Below are 16252 nucleotides of genomic sequence, written 5' to 3'. Positions count from 1 at the left end.
AGTGAATTCCTGTCATTTAATTCCATTAAATGGAAGAGCTTAGTTTCAAAAGAGAATTTGGCTTGTTTATTTATTTATTTATTTATTTATTTATTTATTTATTTATTTATGTTTATTTATTTGAGAGAGAAAAAGAGAGAACCGTATTGAAGGGAGATTCAGAGGGAAAGGGAGAAACAGACTCCCCACCAAGCAGGGAGCTTGACTTGGGCTCCATCCCAGGACTCTGGGATCATGACCTGAGCCAAAGGCAGAAGTTTAACCCACTGAGCCACCCAGGCACCCCTGGTAAAGCATAGAAGTAATTTTGTATGTATGGTACATATACATATTGTGCATGTGATTTTGTTTACATCACTCTTTAATCAGTATCAGATTTGAAAGTTGACTGAATCTTTAAGATTCTCCTATTCTTGGTCGATTGGTTGAAACTCAGGTGAATTTAAACCATTAAACCATTCTGTTTCAAGTAACATTCTATTAAATACTTTTTTCTTTATTATGATAAAAAGTTATTGCTGGATCATTGGCTTTAGAAATAGGCAGATACGTGTATTGTCTATAGGCTCCTAGTTATAAGATTCAAGAAGAGATAATTTTAGAAATATATTTCCCTGAACACCTTATGAATTGCTTTATTTTCTTAGCTAACAGTTTCCTTTGTATACTTCTGGTTAATATTAGCTGTTGTATCAGGGGCTGAATAATCAAATACCTAGAAGGACTTTTGACTATGAAGAATTAGGGCATTTAGGGAAATATTTGGAGACTGGACTTCTAGAAAGTTTATATTCATCTTAGTAGGGCAGGGGACAACTAGTATTCTGTTGCATTTGGTTGTAGCCACATAGATATTCACACTGATATCGGTGTCAAGTTTTTTAGTTTTTCAAAAATATCCTAAAATACATATCTTTATGTGAATTAGTTGGCGACTAATTCGGATGTTTTAAAAACGCTCTAACACTACTGTACAAAATAGGCCTGTGGAATATATTTGGCCTATAGGTCTCTATTTTATACCTTCTGCTTTATAGAGGTCTACTGTATATAGGTAAAAGATCAGTTTATTCCTGGGCAAAGTAAATGCCAAAATAGGGAAAGAGAAAGGGAAGAGAGGAAAGAAGAGATGAGATACTTTTTTGAAAGAAATACAAAATTAATTATCTAGGTGGTATTTTTTTTTTTTAGTTTAAGTTCAAAAAGAAATTCACAGTCCCCAGCATAATTTTATATGCTTCAGAACATATTTGTAACAACTTCAACTATCTTAATATGGTAGCTGGGAACTCAGAGTGGGATGGGAGTGTGTATAGGGTATTGGGAGCCAATGAAATATAGAGGAAAGTCTAGTGGTTCTTAAACAGTTCATGTGACATCAGAAAGAAATCAGACAACAGCAAACTGAGTATAGATCATGAAAGCATTACTCTATTAAAAGCATAATTTGACTTTGTTATTAATGACCAAAAAGAGGCCCAATTGTTTGCTACAATTGAGGTTTTAAATACTGCCATCCCAATAACACATACTATGCAATCATTGTATGCAATTAAGAAAATAGAGAAAAGTAGTGTATAGCACTTTTCTTTAAAAGCCAGGAATAGGTAAAAATACATTTTATAATTTTCTGAAATTATTTAGAACTTGGCACTTAATAGTTTTCCAAAAGCTAAGTAGTTTCCAAATTCATCTGATTTTGGAAAAGAATGTTAATTGCCTCATGTAAGAAATCATCTTAAGTAAGATGTAGATTGTCAGTGAAGCCAGTAGCTCAGTGATTTTCTTAAAGGACTCAGTTTGCCTTTCCATTCTATATGGTGTATTGCCTTTCTCCCAGGGCTGTGGTTACAGAATGACTGCCAGTTGCAATCAGAATTATGTTTCTTCTTTCAGATCCACAGAGAGAAGGTAACTTTACTTTCAAGGGCAATATAGCTTTTTTAGTTTGCCCTAAGCAGTTACCCTTTACCTTCACCCCTGCTTGCTTCTCGTTGACCTAAATTTGTCTGATTCTGAAATACCTAAAATAATCATTGGTGAAGGGGATAGGGTTTACCATAATAAGGGATTAGACTTATGTGGTCTAGGCTCCTTCCTAGCTCAGGGTCAGTCAGCTTTCCCTGAGGCACACTGACTACTGGGAGAGACTTGGATCCCGAATCCAATCATGAATAATTAGGAAGGAGAAAGCGAGGCAACGATGGATAAGCTCAGCCTGGTGCACTACAGGTATATGGAGAAGTATGTGCTGTCTGAAATTTGTGAAACACTACCATCTCTCTCAGTCAATACCACAAAGAATGAGGTGGGTCTCTGGTGAATGTGTTTTGTCTCAGTTCAACAGTCTCATTAGCAAAACATTTATATGCTACTGAGGTTTTTATCCAAAAATTTTCTTGTCACTTAATAGACAACTCTGTAGAATAAACTGTGGACCATGAATGGAACAAACTTAGTTTAGATAGTTTCTTAAATAAGCTTTACTTTGAAAAAATGTATATTCTCTTTTTGCTCTTCAAAGGATTTTTATACCATGATCTCTGTAATAGGTAGTGTTATCCTTATAATCTGATTATAAAGGTGAAATATAATTTATGAGATTATTTACAAAACAAAAATACTTATTATTAAAGTTTTAAAAATCTTTGTGTAGGGCAGCCCCAGTGGCTCAGCGGTTTATCGCTGCCTTCAGCCCGGGGCGTGGTCCTAGAGACCCCAGATGAGTCCCACATCAGGCTCCCTGCATGAGGCCTGCTTCTCCCTCTGCCTGTGTCTCTGCCTCTCTCTCTGTCTCCGTGTGTCTCATGAATAAATAAAATTTAAAAATCTTTAAAACAAAATAAATAAAAATCTTTGTGTAGAAAATGCTAATGATGTATTTTAAGCACCTATCATTTTCACTTTTTTTTTTTTGCTTTTAAAATTTTAACCAACTGACCATGTATTTCATTTCTTTCAGTTTTCAGATTTCTAAATATTAGCCAAATATTTAGTATCTGGGTCACACTATCATTATAAACAAATCTAGGCCAAAATGGTTTATGCTTCTCAGTTGCCAGCTTTAGTTCCTCTGTTTGACTATGCCTGACTTTCTGTTACTTGGTCCCTTTCAACTAAACTTTTACTTGTTTCTCAGAGTACTATGTTAATTTTTTTTGTACGGAACTGGTCTTTTTTTTTCTCCCTACCCTGAATCAAGGGAACAGAGCAAATAAATAAATGTGCTCTTGACTGCTGGGTTTTAGAATTGTTACTGTACAGAGTCACACAATGTTAAATTATCTACTGCAGTACTAATGATTGTGTAAAACTTGTTTAAGATACTAAAGAAACCATGTTTGGGCACAGGAGCTCTCCCATTTCTTAAAGTTTCAACCTGTATGCAGTCAGTTACTGGGAACATTGAAACTCCTAAAGACCCTGTGAAACTCTGAAATGTAAATTTGTTTCACAGGTCCTACTAGATGGGATAGGATCTTCCAAGTTAAAATGAGACATCTTGGGGCAGCCTGGGTGGCTCAGCTGTTTAGCGCCGCCTTCAGCCCAGGGCCTGATCCTGGAGACCTGGGATCCAGTCCCGCATCAGGCTCCCTGCATGGAGCCTGCTTCTCCCTCTGCCTATGTCTCTACCTCTCTCTCTCACTGTGTCTCTCATGAATAAATAAATAAAATCTTTTAAAAAAATAAAATAAAATGAGAAATCTTAAGCGTTGTAGTATCAGAGATAAGGGGAGAGGGAATGTATATCAGAACAACAAATATTTCACCTGCATTTTTGAAGTAGTAAAGTAAAGGCTACTTTGAAATATTTTTAACTTTGAAAGGAATATAGTTTATGGCAGTTTGTGTTAATGCAGGGCCCATAGTTTTGCTGAAATTAAGAACTTTATACCTTTTGGAATTTTTAATATTGTTTTTACTCTAAATTAATAATGCTTGATTTCTCCCTGCTGTATCTTGCTTTGAAAACAAAATGACAGCATGTATACTTCTTGAAAGTTCCTAAAAAAAAAAAAAAAAGAAAGTTCCTAGATAATAGTTTATTATCATTAGATATTCAGTTAGTAAATTTTCCAGATAATAGGTGCTTACCTTCTTTGATTGTTAAAACATTTCATCTCAACCATTCTTATTGTAAAGAATCTTAGAAAGCTTTATATATTTTAATGATTCTGGATTGTTGATGAATATTTGTTGATATAGTGTCTTTAGGGGCTACTGAGGTATGTCATAGGGCCATTTGTCTTTAACAATAAACCGTTCTCAATAACTGTTCTTTTGATTTTTGTTAAATGGTGTTTCTATTTTTCAAGGCTTGATATTAATTCTTATGGCTACTAGCATTCAGAGAAGGAAGGGTATTTGTGAATAAAGTAAGAGAAAGAAGGTTCTTAATAGGCTTGAAGAGTACTTCAGTGAGGGAAGTTCTTGGACTTCACGATGTTTACTTTTATTTCACTTGGTGCTTCCCCTCTGTTTCATGATCCCACTCTCTTATGCCCAGCCCCACCCCACCCCCTTTTTTTTTCCTTAAAAGCATGGTACTTGGCATGTGTTCCAGATTTTGGAAGCAAATGATGGGGATTATAACGGGATCATTGAATACTGCCAGAATCTTGGGCAAATTCAGAGCTGTAAAATGGGTATATTATACCAATATCTGAGGATTGTGAGCTTAAAAATAATGGGTCTTAAATCTAGTGTAGGAAATACTTTAATAAATGTTAGTTCCCTTTCCTTAAGTTTTAAAATAAGTAACCCATTTACTTCAGAAATGATATTTGCCCATTATAGTATCATTTTATACTCTAATGTTTAATGAGTCAGTATCCCTAAAATATGGTAGCTTTTAATATCTCTGTAATCAGAAATAAATAGTATATGACAAGATATTGTTGATTAATTTGGTTGGTCATATGAATAAAATGAGGTGAGATATTTTTGAAAACTGAAATACAAATACAGAAGCAAGAAAAATCGTTTTTAATAAAATGGGATTCTTTTTTTTTTCAGCCAATAGGATTAATCATATTGAAATACTTTACTGATATTTCCAAAGAGTTAATAAACGAGTGAATGCTGTTTCTTTAATGCAAAGGTAGATGTTAACCTAAAAACCATGTAGACAAATTAAAAACTCTACAGAATTCTCAAGGTCCTTTTGTATTTACCAGTGCCACAACAGTGATGCACCCTATTGCAGCAAGCTTCAGAAACCTGAAACAGTACTGTCTGAGTACTCTTATAAATCACATATTTATTACTATGAGATTTTATAATCATCCACAGCTTTTATTCAGTCCATTTACAGATCAGATTATAAAGATATCATGCACTTATTAAGCGCTCTAAATACACATCTCATGCTATTGAGTTTTGATTGTACCATAGGGGAAAAAACAAAAAGACTTATAGAGAGCTGTCTCATAGTAGTATGAACAACTTGATTGAGAAGACCTGTATGTGTAATATGATGAAATTCTATAAAATTGCCTATTAAAAGCTTTCTAAAAAGACTGGGAAGGGGAAGGTGGGTGGGCTGGAGACACGGTTTGAATGAGAGTCAAAGATGTGATTTAGAATTTTCTTACGTTTAAGAATGATAGGAGATTTAAGGTGAGTCCAGTTTAACGAAGCAAGGAGTCTCACTTCCAAAGGAAATGAATGAGCTTTATTATTGAGATTTATTTGTAAGTACAGACTGTGATTGTTGGGGTAGTGGTAGGGTAGAATTAATTTGCTTAGCATCATTGCCTGTTCAAAAGAGTTTTGGTGAGTGTTGAATGATTTTAGGTGTTACCTAATGAGTACTCACTCTGACTTTTGAGACCAATTGAACTAAAAGCCTGTTGCATTTCACTAGAAACATCTTACGAGTTATGACTGGATAGACCATGAAATTTCATGTGAGTTAGTAGCCAGCTTTTATCCTTACAACTAAACCTAAGCAGTGTTTTGACTGTTTCTTTTTATATTTCCTATTTACAAATATCCTGAACCCCTCTTGCTGCCCATTTACATGTAGTTGGAATTAGTTAGATCACCTGAAGTAATCAAAATAAGACTTTCTTTCTAATGCTATCCGTGAAGCATGCTTAAATTGCTAGGCAGTCCTATGAAAAACAATAAAATAAGGTGCCAGTGAAGGAAAAATAGAAGTGATGTCATGGCAAATTCTAAGAAGTTGTGTTTTTTATTAAAAAGATTTGCTACATTTGTATATATTCCTCAAATCCATGCTTTTAGACTGTAAGAGTTGTGTATAAGACTGAATGTATGCCTTAAAGCTTATAAAGGTTTAATTTAATCATAGAGCTTTATTTCTCTAACTTTATGAATTGGTTCTTTGCATTTGCTTGGACTGATAATTTGAATATTTGAGATTTGGTTTGGAGGTTAAAAAGTTGAAATCTTTCTAATAAAATTATGTCTGTTTCTGAGATATAACTGTTTCTTTCCTTGATGATAGTAAAAAAAAAGCATTTGTTCTTAAGAGGTCTTAAGTTTGTTGACTAGCTGTGTGACTTTGCACAAATAATGTCATATTACTGGAACTATTCATTTATAAAATTAGAGGTAGTGTTAAAATCTAAAACTCCTATAAGTAGATTAGTAGAATATATTTAAGATGTATACAAACATAAATACATTGGCAGTTCCCTTGCTACTCGTCATTGTTGGAATCTGAAACTAGTTTTGTTGTGTTGGGTGCCTTATCGATAATATTACACCAAGAGAATCATACTGTGCTTTTTTGATTCATGATTTTGTTAATCTGATAGTACTTCTCAGGATTATGTATCTTGTAAATTATTGACATGATGATTGGAATTATTAGAATGAGTGACATGAGCAAGTTGAAAATTGTTTCTTATACTGAAGATCCAGTATTTTTTACATACTCAATGTTCTGTAATTTCATTTGACTAAAGAATAGATCTTTGATCTTCTTCCAGAGTAAGGACATAACTACTTCTATAGCCATATTCTGTAATTAGTTTTTGCTTTGTGAGTTTCATCAGGCTAAATAAGAATACAGTGGTTGTGTATTTTCAGCTTTAAAAATGTTCCTGTTAATAAAGTCTTCTCAGATCAGCCACACATACAGCAAACCTTTTCAAACAATTTAAGCTTCCCCAGCGTGCTTGTTTCTTTCTTGGAAATCTATCCATTTATAAGTCTTTATGAGCTGTTTTTCTCCTGCCTCTACTCCCATGTTAAGTTCTGGATTATAAACCTGCTGAGAAAGGAATTTAATCTTTCCTTTCTATCTCATAGTACCCAGGAAAGAATTCTGTTAGTCACTAAATAATGTATAAATGTTATTATTATTGAGGGTTTTGGATTAAAATTATTGGATAAAGTAGAATGAGCCTTTTCTAAGATGTCAAATTGGGGTCAGTGTGATTAATTCAAAAGACATGGCAGTTTTGTTAAGCTCTGCACTTGTTCTGAAGTCAATTTCTCTTGATTTAACCATAAATTAATTAGTTGCCTTATATTCTCTATATATAATCCTTTAGTATCAGGTTGATAGCAGAAAGCTTGTCAGGGGCTAGGTTGGATAGATGTACATGTGCCCATGCACATGTGCTCATGTATGTGTACGAGAGAAAGCATAGATATCTGGGAATTGGGGCTACATGGTATGTTCAGAATTCTGGTCTGAGTATTACATAATTATCTAGTTATGTGCACTTAATAGTAGACTACTGACATGCAGAAAAAACTTTTAATCAGTGGTAAATGTGATACTTCAGGAAATAAGGACCTGTTTTCCATTCCTTTCAGCTTTATTCTATTGTATATTTTCCAAACACTTAAATTGTCAAAAATAAAATATTTTTGAAATGGGTCAACTTGTGTAGCTGGGTGGAAATATTGGAGCTCTGCAGTATATCTTAATAGCATATGGGAACAGTTTAATATGCCTAATATTTGAGAAGCATCAAAACAGACTGTAAAACTCAACAATCATAAAGGTTAGTGGTTAAGAATCATATATAATTGACAGGCTCTACAAAGATAGCTATAATAATTGAGAGAAAAATAGCCTAAATTTGGTGCAGAAAAGTAACTGAGTTGTTTTGCACTGTTACTAGAAGTTTACATCCATAGAGCTTTGTCTTTTCAATAAAAAGAATGAAATTTGCAGGCGGAGCATGTCTTTTCAGTGTAACCTTTAGCTTTTTATGGTATGTACTACTACAAGTAATTGATGATTTAATATATTTTGTGATTGTAGGTAATACTATCAAAATGTTTCTAAGTATTAAAGTTAGTTTTAAGGTGGAGTCAGTGTTTGACACAATTTAATTTTGAGACTGTATAATTTATAGATATGTTAATTTGGATTACAAAATAATTGAGGGAATTTTGTTAGAAGAAATTGAAGTTTACTTAAAACTGTTCTCTGAACATATTAGAATTTTAGAGGGTTTTTTTCTTTCTTTTGTCCTAGCATTTCTTCTTAAACATAATGTAATGACTTGAAAGGAGATAAATATCGCTCACTTTATTTTCCAGTTTAGAGTCATTGCTCATTATCAGTTGGTAGGTGTGGAAACAACTTAATAAAGTTTGGGTAATTTAGTTTCAGTTTAAATTCTCAACTGGCAATTGGCCGAAAACTCCCATCAGAAGACGTGAGCATCAAAATGTCCTTTTGTGATTTGGCTACTGTCTGCTTGACATAGGAAGGCCCTATCAAGAAAAACTAATGGAGTGATTAACTATCAAAAGAAAATCAATGGTAAGAGTTTTCATTTAAATTACAGTGTGTGTGTGTGTGTGTGTGTGTGTGTGTGTAAAGCATATCAATTTATTTGAATTAAAATTTTAGAACTTTAGAAATGTAGACAAATGTTTGGATTTATATGTCTGTGATTTACATTTGTAATAAAATAAATGCAAAGAATAGTTTTATAGACAAGTGATCTTATATGCTTAATGTTGATAAGAAAATACTAGTTAAAAGTATGAAGAATCAGTTACATAATTTATATAGTTTAACAGATTTGACTTTCTTATAGTTCTGTGGTTATCTTTAAAAAATAACATAAATATTGCTTGAGTGAAGCTTAACTTTTTTAAAAAACAAATTTATACCAAACTGAATTTGTTAGTTTCATAGATGTTTCTTACTAAAGTAAGTCGTAAGTTTTGCAGTAAAATAGTCTGTTGATCTCTGTTTTGTTTTTTACTTCCATAGTAAAATGATGGGGCTGGGGGGAGAGAAAGAAAGTGTATCATGTAATGAAATCCACTTAGTTTAACATTAGGTCTTTAAAACTGTATCATTGCTACTATATCTCTGTGGAAAATATTAAATTATCAGGATTAGATGTTTATATAGCAAAAATGAAGTAGAATATCTATTCATAATATAGCATTTATCAAATTTTGGTGATAAAATCAGACATCTCCCCCTGCCTTACACAAGTTTGCATTGAGAAAATAATGTCAGTTATATGCTTCAGGTGACCTTAAACCTAACATTTTTATTCTGTTTGTATTTGCTCTCTTTATACCCCTTTATTTGGACATCTGTGTCCCATCAGATTTGTGATTAGTCACATTAACTTCGGACAGAAGTGGCAGTAGTAACTTATAAAGGTTGAAATCAGAAATTGCTGTTTGTCAGAGCTTATTTTAGTAACATTATGGACATAGTAGCTTTGTGATAACTGGATAATGGGTGATGAAGCTCAGATATTAATAATATATTGTGATTCTTGTCAAATTTATAGTTTTTGAGATTAATTTTTCTTGCTCTATTAGAGATGTCAAAGTGATGATAACTGAATGTGACCATGTTTTTAACAATTTTCTAGAGCTTAGTAATAAACATATCATGAATAGCACATGTGGCAAGCACCTAGTACAGCATCTGTCATTATGTAAGCATTCAAACATTGACAGTGAACTAAGTACTCTAGATGGTAACATCTGTCCTTCAATCTATCTACCTCGTAATTCCAATTTTTATAGATTGTTATGTGTCATCCATTCAGCTAGGTGCTGAGGATAAAATGGCATGGTTAAAAATAGAGATACTTTTCTACCTGCTCTTGAACTTCCATTGTAGATAGTAATTATAGTGTAGAAAAAATTTTGCGAATGTAAAATTGCCACTGGAACTAATACTATGGAAAGGCAGAAGTCGCTCTGAGAGTAAAAATGTGGTGGGTGTGTAAATAAAGCACAGAACCCACACATTTATTTCTTAAAGTGAATTGATAACTTGTTTTTTTTTTTTAACTTTTAAAGTTTAATTCTATTTAAGTGTGGGTATCTTCTAAAGAAGATATGCAGAAAGACTACATTTTAACTGGGGAGAAATACATTTTTATGCTGTTATTTTATTATATTCCTGAAGAATTTAAACAAAGTAGCAAGAATTTAGTCAAAGTAGCATTCTCCTCGAAGAATTTCACTTATAGGAGAAAAGTGTTACAGGATGCTTTAACATTTCAGGATTGAATGCAATGAATGAGGGCCTTGATTTCTTCAGCTGAATTTAAGTTAATTAAAGGATGTCAACCATAAAATAATTACTCTCCTTTCTTAGCAACTGTTCCATTCTATTTTCAAGCTAGTACAGGAATTTATTTATCATTCCTTCAAATCACTGAGTTGTTACATGTAGACATTTATTAATGGCAGTATGATTACCTTAATCAACTTTTATCCCTTTTTGAAGGAAAAGAATGTAAAATTTGTGTATCTTTTGTATATTATAACATATATTTATTAAATTTTTGAAAATAAAACATTCATAGGCCTAATGTTTACACTTTCTCTGTGGGACACACAGAATCTCATCTAAGGGAAAGTCTCTAGTGATGTTTGAAGAATTAGAAAATTCGTTGTTTTGTATGTTCAATCTGTCAACATTTTTTAAAACTCTAATTGAAGACTAGCTTTTCTTTATTCATCTCATAGTTATAAGCAAATTGAATTAGGGCATACAATCTAGTATGCAACTAAAATTTGAAAAGCTTAGTTTTACAACAGAAGTGATCTTTCCCTAACTTACTACTAAAATAATGTAAGCTATTTACAATATTCAAGAAATGTCTTTTTTCAAAGAGCAAAATTGCAATTAAGTCTATTGTTAACTTTTAACTTAAAATTATGTTGAATTTCATCTCTACAGAGACCTCTAAATTTAATTTTTCCTGGATATACTCAAAAGAAGTTCACCAACCTCAGTATTCTGATTTGAAGTTCTTAGCTCAAATATCTAGGCAGGTCTGCCTATCAATGCTGGAAGAAAGATGTCCCTTCCATACTTCTAGGATTGTTTTGGGGAAAATGTTCCTTGCTGGGTGACATGCCTTGCAGTGCCCATGATATTCTATTTTATTGACAGCTCTTTTTGCTTCTGTGCAGTTTGCTTTGATTGGTCTGTGACGTCAGTTGGAGAACTGGGCATTAGCCACACAAAGATATTTTTTAAATGTAGATATGTAAGCCTCACAGATGGAAGAGGATACATTTCTTTTACTGAAATGAATGAAAAATAACCCTGTTTCAAAGCAAGCAAAGGTCTGCCAGAGGTTATCAGTTTTTAATTATGTAACTTTTCAGTATAAAAAACAATGTGGTGTCTGATTGGGCACATAAGTTGTCATATAATGGCTTCTCTTCAGAATTTTGGGACTACTGCTGACTGAAGAAATGGTGATTAATGATGGTGCTGAATTGGAAGTTTAAGAAAGGAAATTTTTAGTAAAAATGTTTACAATTGTTGGAAGAAAAAACATTTTCAGCTCAATAGATAAAGAAGAACCTCTTAAATGTGGAAAATAAAATGGAATGTCTTCCATTTTTTTAAGAATCTATGACAGAAATGATAAAGAAGGAATTCTTCCTGATATAAATCATAAGGATTATTTGGAGGAAATTTGTGGCATAGTCATATAATAAGTATATACAGTATTATATAAAATAGTTGTCACTAGAAATTTTATGCTACTATTTATGGTAGGATCTTTACTAAATAAAGTTAAGAAATAAAAGAACAAATCCAATCCATTCATTCTACAAATTCTTAACTGACAACCTGCTTTATGTCAGGCATGGCACTAGACATTGGAAGCATACTCATGAATAAGACTGATATGACCCTCTAATTTATAGTCTGTCAGGGAAGATAGGGATTGAACAAATAATTACAATAAAGTTTAGTGGCTTGTGACATTTTGAAAACAAAGCAGTCCTTTCTTAAGCATACCTTGAGAATTGATCTCTAGTATGCCAATCATTTAATCAGCTTACTTCACGAAATGAAGTTATTCATTTTGACATAAAAATTGGACTAAAATTTTGGGAGTCAGTCTTAGAAATTAGTAGAGACTTAAATAGTCTTGGTTTTTCTATGGCTTATTTAAAACAAACTACTAAGGAAAAATGAGTACCAAGAAATGTGAATATAAGTAGAACAAACTCATAATGCCTTATGTATGTTATACACTATACAGATCATTTAATAAAATCATGAAAGCAGTATTACATGAAAAATTTCAAAGTCATAGTGGTTAAGGAGTTGCCCTTTAGAGTTAGACTGATTGGATTTGAGTAATAACTGACACTTGAATGCTTTGCAGTTTCAGAAAACTTGCATAACTCTTCTGATCTTCAGTTTCCTCATCTGTAAAATGGGGATAATAATATAAAATTTTATAACATATCTTATAAAATATTATTTGATGTGTATAAAATGTCTAAAACAGCATCTGGCCCATAGAAAATGCTTACGGGGCCACATGTGTTGTTGAAGTTAACAAAAACAATAACAATAATGAAATAATTTCCCCATGTCAAAATGTTCTGCCTAATTCACAAAGTTGGGCCAACTGAAGTAATTTCAGAATGTTGCTTTCAATATATAGGTATTGCACTACAAAGAACTACTATCCTTTTTGCTGCTAACAAAATCTCAGTGAAATTCTCACCCAGGTTTTAGGCCCTCTTTAGCAGCTATACAGCAGTCTACTCAAAGGCCTCCATAGAGTGCCATCTCCAGAGCCAGGGTTATCTCAGCATTTAACCTAAGACTCGGTGCATCCCAGTATCATGGAACTGATCCTCCTTGTCTAAGAAAGGAAGTAGCAAAGATCTTATTTACCCATGGGAGATAAGCCCAAACCAGATTAGAGTAAGTTTGGGAAGGAAGTAACTATGTTGATATTAAGTATTTTTTTTCCTGCAGAAATCTAAACAATGGATTTCTTCTTATAATAGGTTTGCAATATATTTGTAAAATTTGTAAACTTAACCATATGTAGCACTACTTGTTACTTTGCTCATGTTAGAAAATAAATTTTCTGCCATAAAATAGTCGTATATTACATTACTACTTCTGTATGTAATTTGAGAAACTATTTTTTAAATTTATAAAAAAATGTATTTTTATGTAGACTTTTACTGTATCTTTTAGTTTGATAGCCAAGAAAAATGTTTGTAAGACTTAAATAACTTTTGCTAAGTAATTCTAGTTGAAAAACAATTTCAGGGTAAAATTTAATATGACATTTTCAAGTCTGCATATGTAAAATTATAATTTAAATCTGTGGATTCAATTTAATTATCATACTAAGTACAAGCAAGTACTCCAATTAATTGTTTTCAGATAAAATATTTGAATTAAATCTAAAGTATTTCATAACCTAGTTTTCATTTGTAACGTGGAAATACTTCTTTCACTATAAAATGCTGAGAGAAAATTCTTTAAATACTACACATGTAGTTTCCCTTGATCACAATGAGTTTGAATAAGATCAGTCAGTAATTATCTATTAAAGACATACTATCTAGCACTTGCTAGCAATAGAATCATGGTAACCTAAAATAATCATACCACCACTCTGTTTAGGCCCTAGGAAGAATACTTAGACATGAAGCAGAAAATCTAAGACCTAGATCTTGTTCTGCTACTAATAAACAGAGGAATCTTAGATATAGAACCTATTAAAATTGTGAGGCCATCTTAGCATCTCAGGTTTAATCATCATATATGTGTGTATGTATGTCTCTATGTGTACACATATGTATGCATCCATCCTAAATTAATGTGCTGAATTGAAATAAAAGGATAAGACTTCATTAAGTTTTTTTAATTCATTAAGTTTTTCAATATTCAAATATACAGAGTAAAGAATTCTGTACTACAAAATATTTTACATGATTCCTTCGGGAAACAACATTACTGATTTTTACATATACTATTTTAGGACCTCTCAAATATTTTCATTTAAATTATGTACTGTTCCAAAATTTCACAAAGGGAATATAAACTTTCTTCAGTGTGCCTAATTTCAAACTGGATTTCCTTGTTAAGTGATTCTTTTTTTCTAATAAACATTTTCAGTAGATAACCAAATTATTTTTTATACCAATATATATTTTTATATATCAACTCACTTTTTATAAACCAGTTTTAAATAGCTACAGTCATTACCAGCTCTACTGTTGCAACATTATTAAGACATCCCTAGTTCTGTAACATCATGAATTCTCAGATTAGTTTTACTAATTCATCAAAAGAAAGACTAAAGCATTTTAAGAGAAAAGAAAACAAGCATAATTTATGTGTATACGCACACACGCACACACTTGTTGTACAAAGTGATCTCAGTGACTCACTTAAACACCATTCACTGCTGCTAAAGAGGAGAGGATAGTTGGGAGTAGCTAATCAAAGCACCAATGATATTATTAGTGTTGTAGAGTTCTATGCCCTGACTGGTTTTAAGTCAAGTGAATATTGGGTCGAAAATGTTGTATTTATATCTACTAACCATAAGAACTTGCTTGATATGTTTATTGAACTATTAGATGCTACTATAATCATAATTAGAATAATTTTTTATGTAAAAATTAATGAATTAAAATTGATACCTTTTTAAGCTTAATAGAAGATTTAAGAACACCTGTATTAGGAGCTACAACATTTTAAGTATTAAAATGCTACAAGGGTATTGAGTGAAAATATCTTTGGGGCAAGAATTAACACTTAAGTCTATAAGTTATTTGGAGGAAATATTAAAGCAATCATATGAAAGAAGACTAAAATTTATAAGAAAATAAAATTAACAAAGAAAAAATTTTCTTTGGAGAATGCTTAATTGTGGTGTCATGTGGAAAAAATTGTTATACATCATTAAGCAATCATTGATACAGTAAAAGTGAAGTCAAGAACCAGCAAAAATAACCTAATTGCTATGAAAATAAGATGACAAGTAGACAATCCTATCTTAGGCTGTAGAATTCTTTTTATAAGGGAAAGAGTACCTGACCACTGCTGCTCTTTGATAGAGGCTCATGAAGGCATGCATAAAGGGCTCCTGGAAATCTTTCAGGTTTAAATGTGTTTCTGCCACATACTTCACCCTTTAGAAATTCATTTAAATTTTTAAAAGAAGCATATAAATCCAAATATCCCTATGGATGTTAAACTTTTATCTGTCATTCACTGAATACCTAAGTACCTACTTACTAAATATAAAATTTTGTGCTTTTACACTTAGCACAGTGAGGCTGTAACACACTACCTCCTGTTACTTAGCTGAGACCAGTCAGTCTCATTCAGAGAAGGGAATATCCAATTGGTTAAAGAAGGGGTCATTTGAATATTGGAACAATTTTTGAAAATGTAGACCCAACTAATATAATAAGACCCAACCATTAAAATAAGGCAGCAGCATAAGTTTATTGAGATTTGAAGGAGGTAGGAAAGTAGCAAAATAATCTACCTTGCATTGATTCAGTGTGCCCAACAAACTGTAACATCGTTTGTTTCTTTTGGGGGTACAAATTATTTTCTTCTGAAAAATTTTTCCCTAAAGTACTATTGGACTAGAATTAAACATTTTTTTCTGTACAGATGTTTATATACACTGTAACAATATAAGCAAGTCTAATTGTTTTTTTTTTAGTATAGTTCATGTACAGTGTCAGTTTCCTCATCAGTAAAAGAGAGATCATAGTATATTTCTGACACAACTGTTGAGATATTCAGTAAAATAACATGTAAAGAAAAAAAGAATCCACTGTTCTACATAATAGACATTTAACCAAGATTAAGTTCTAACTCATTGATTTTGTTTTCCTGGGTTCCTGACAACCAGGAAGGGTTTGCCTTAGCTACAGTGAGGATTCTGGTCTCTAGGTATGAGCTACGTTTTGGAGAATTCTGGCTGAGAGAGGGAGTAGAGGAGAACTCAAGTAGGTAATTTGAGATGCA

At 32.2% G+C, this 16252-nt stretch overlaps 1 protein-coding gene across 8 annotated transcripts in view; it reads left to right on the top strand.

The window, feature by feature from the left end:
* Positions 1–16252, top strand: part of ZEB1 (zinc finger E-box binding homeobox 1) — a 181462-nt gene that overhangs the window by 35259 nt on the left and 129951 nt on the right. For 4 of the 8 annotated variants that reach the window (XM_025464058.2, XM_049100153.1, XM_049100152.1 and 1 more), the window contains exon 2: positions 8597–8755. The exons of the other annotated variants lie outside the window; for them this stretch is intronic. The gene's annotated coding sequence lies outside the window, so the exon portion shown is untranslated. The remainder of the gene's footprint in view (positions 1–8596; positions 8756–16252) is intronic. 8 annotated transcript variants of the gene reach the window in all.

The sequence above is a fragment of the Canis lupus genome, chromosome 2 (genome assembly GCF_003254725.2).
Source record: "Canis lupus dingo isolate Sandy chromosome 2, ASM325472v2, whole genome shotgun sequence".
Classification (NCBI taxonomy): Eukaryota; Metazoa; Chordata; class Mammalia; order Carnivora; family Canidae; genus Canis; species Canis lupus.
The sequence above is the reverse complement of the archived record's forward strand: the minus strand, read 5'-3'. Positions and strand labels throughout refer to the sequence as shown.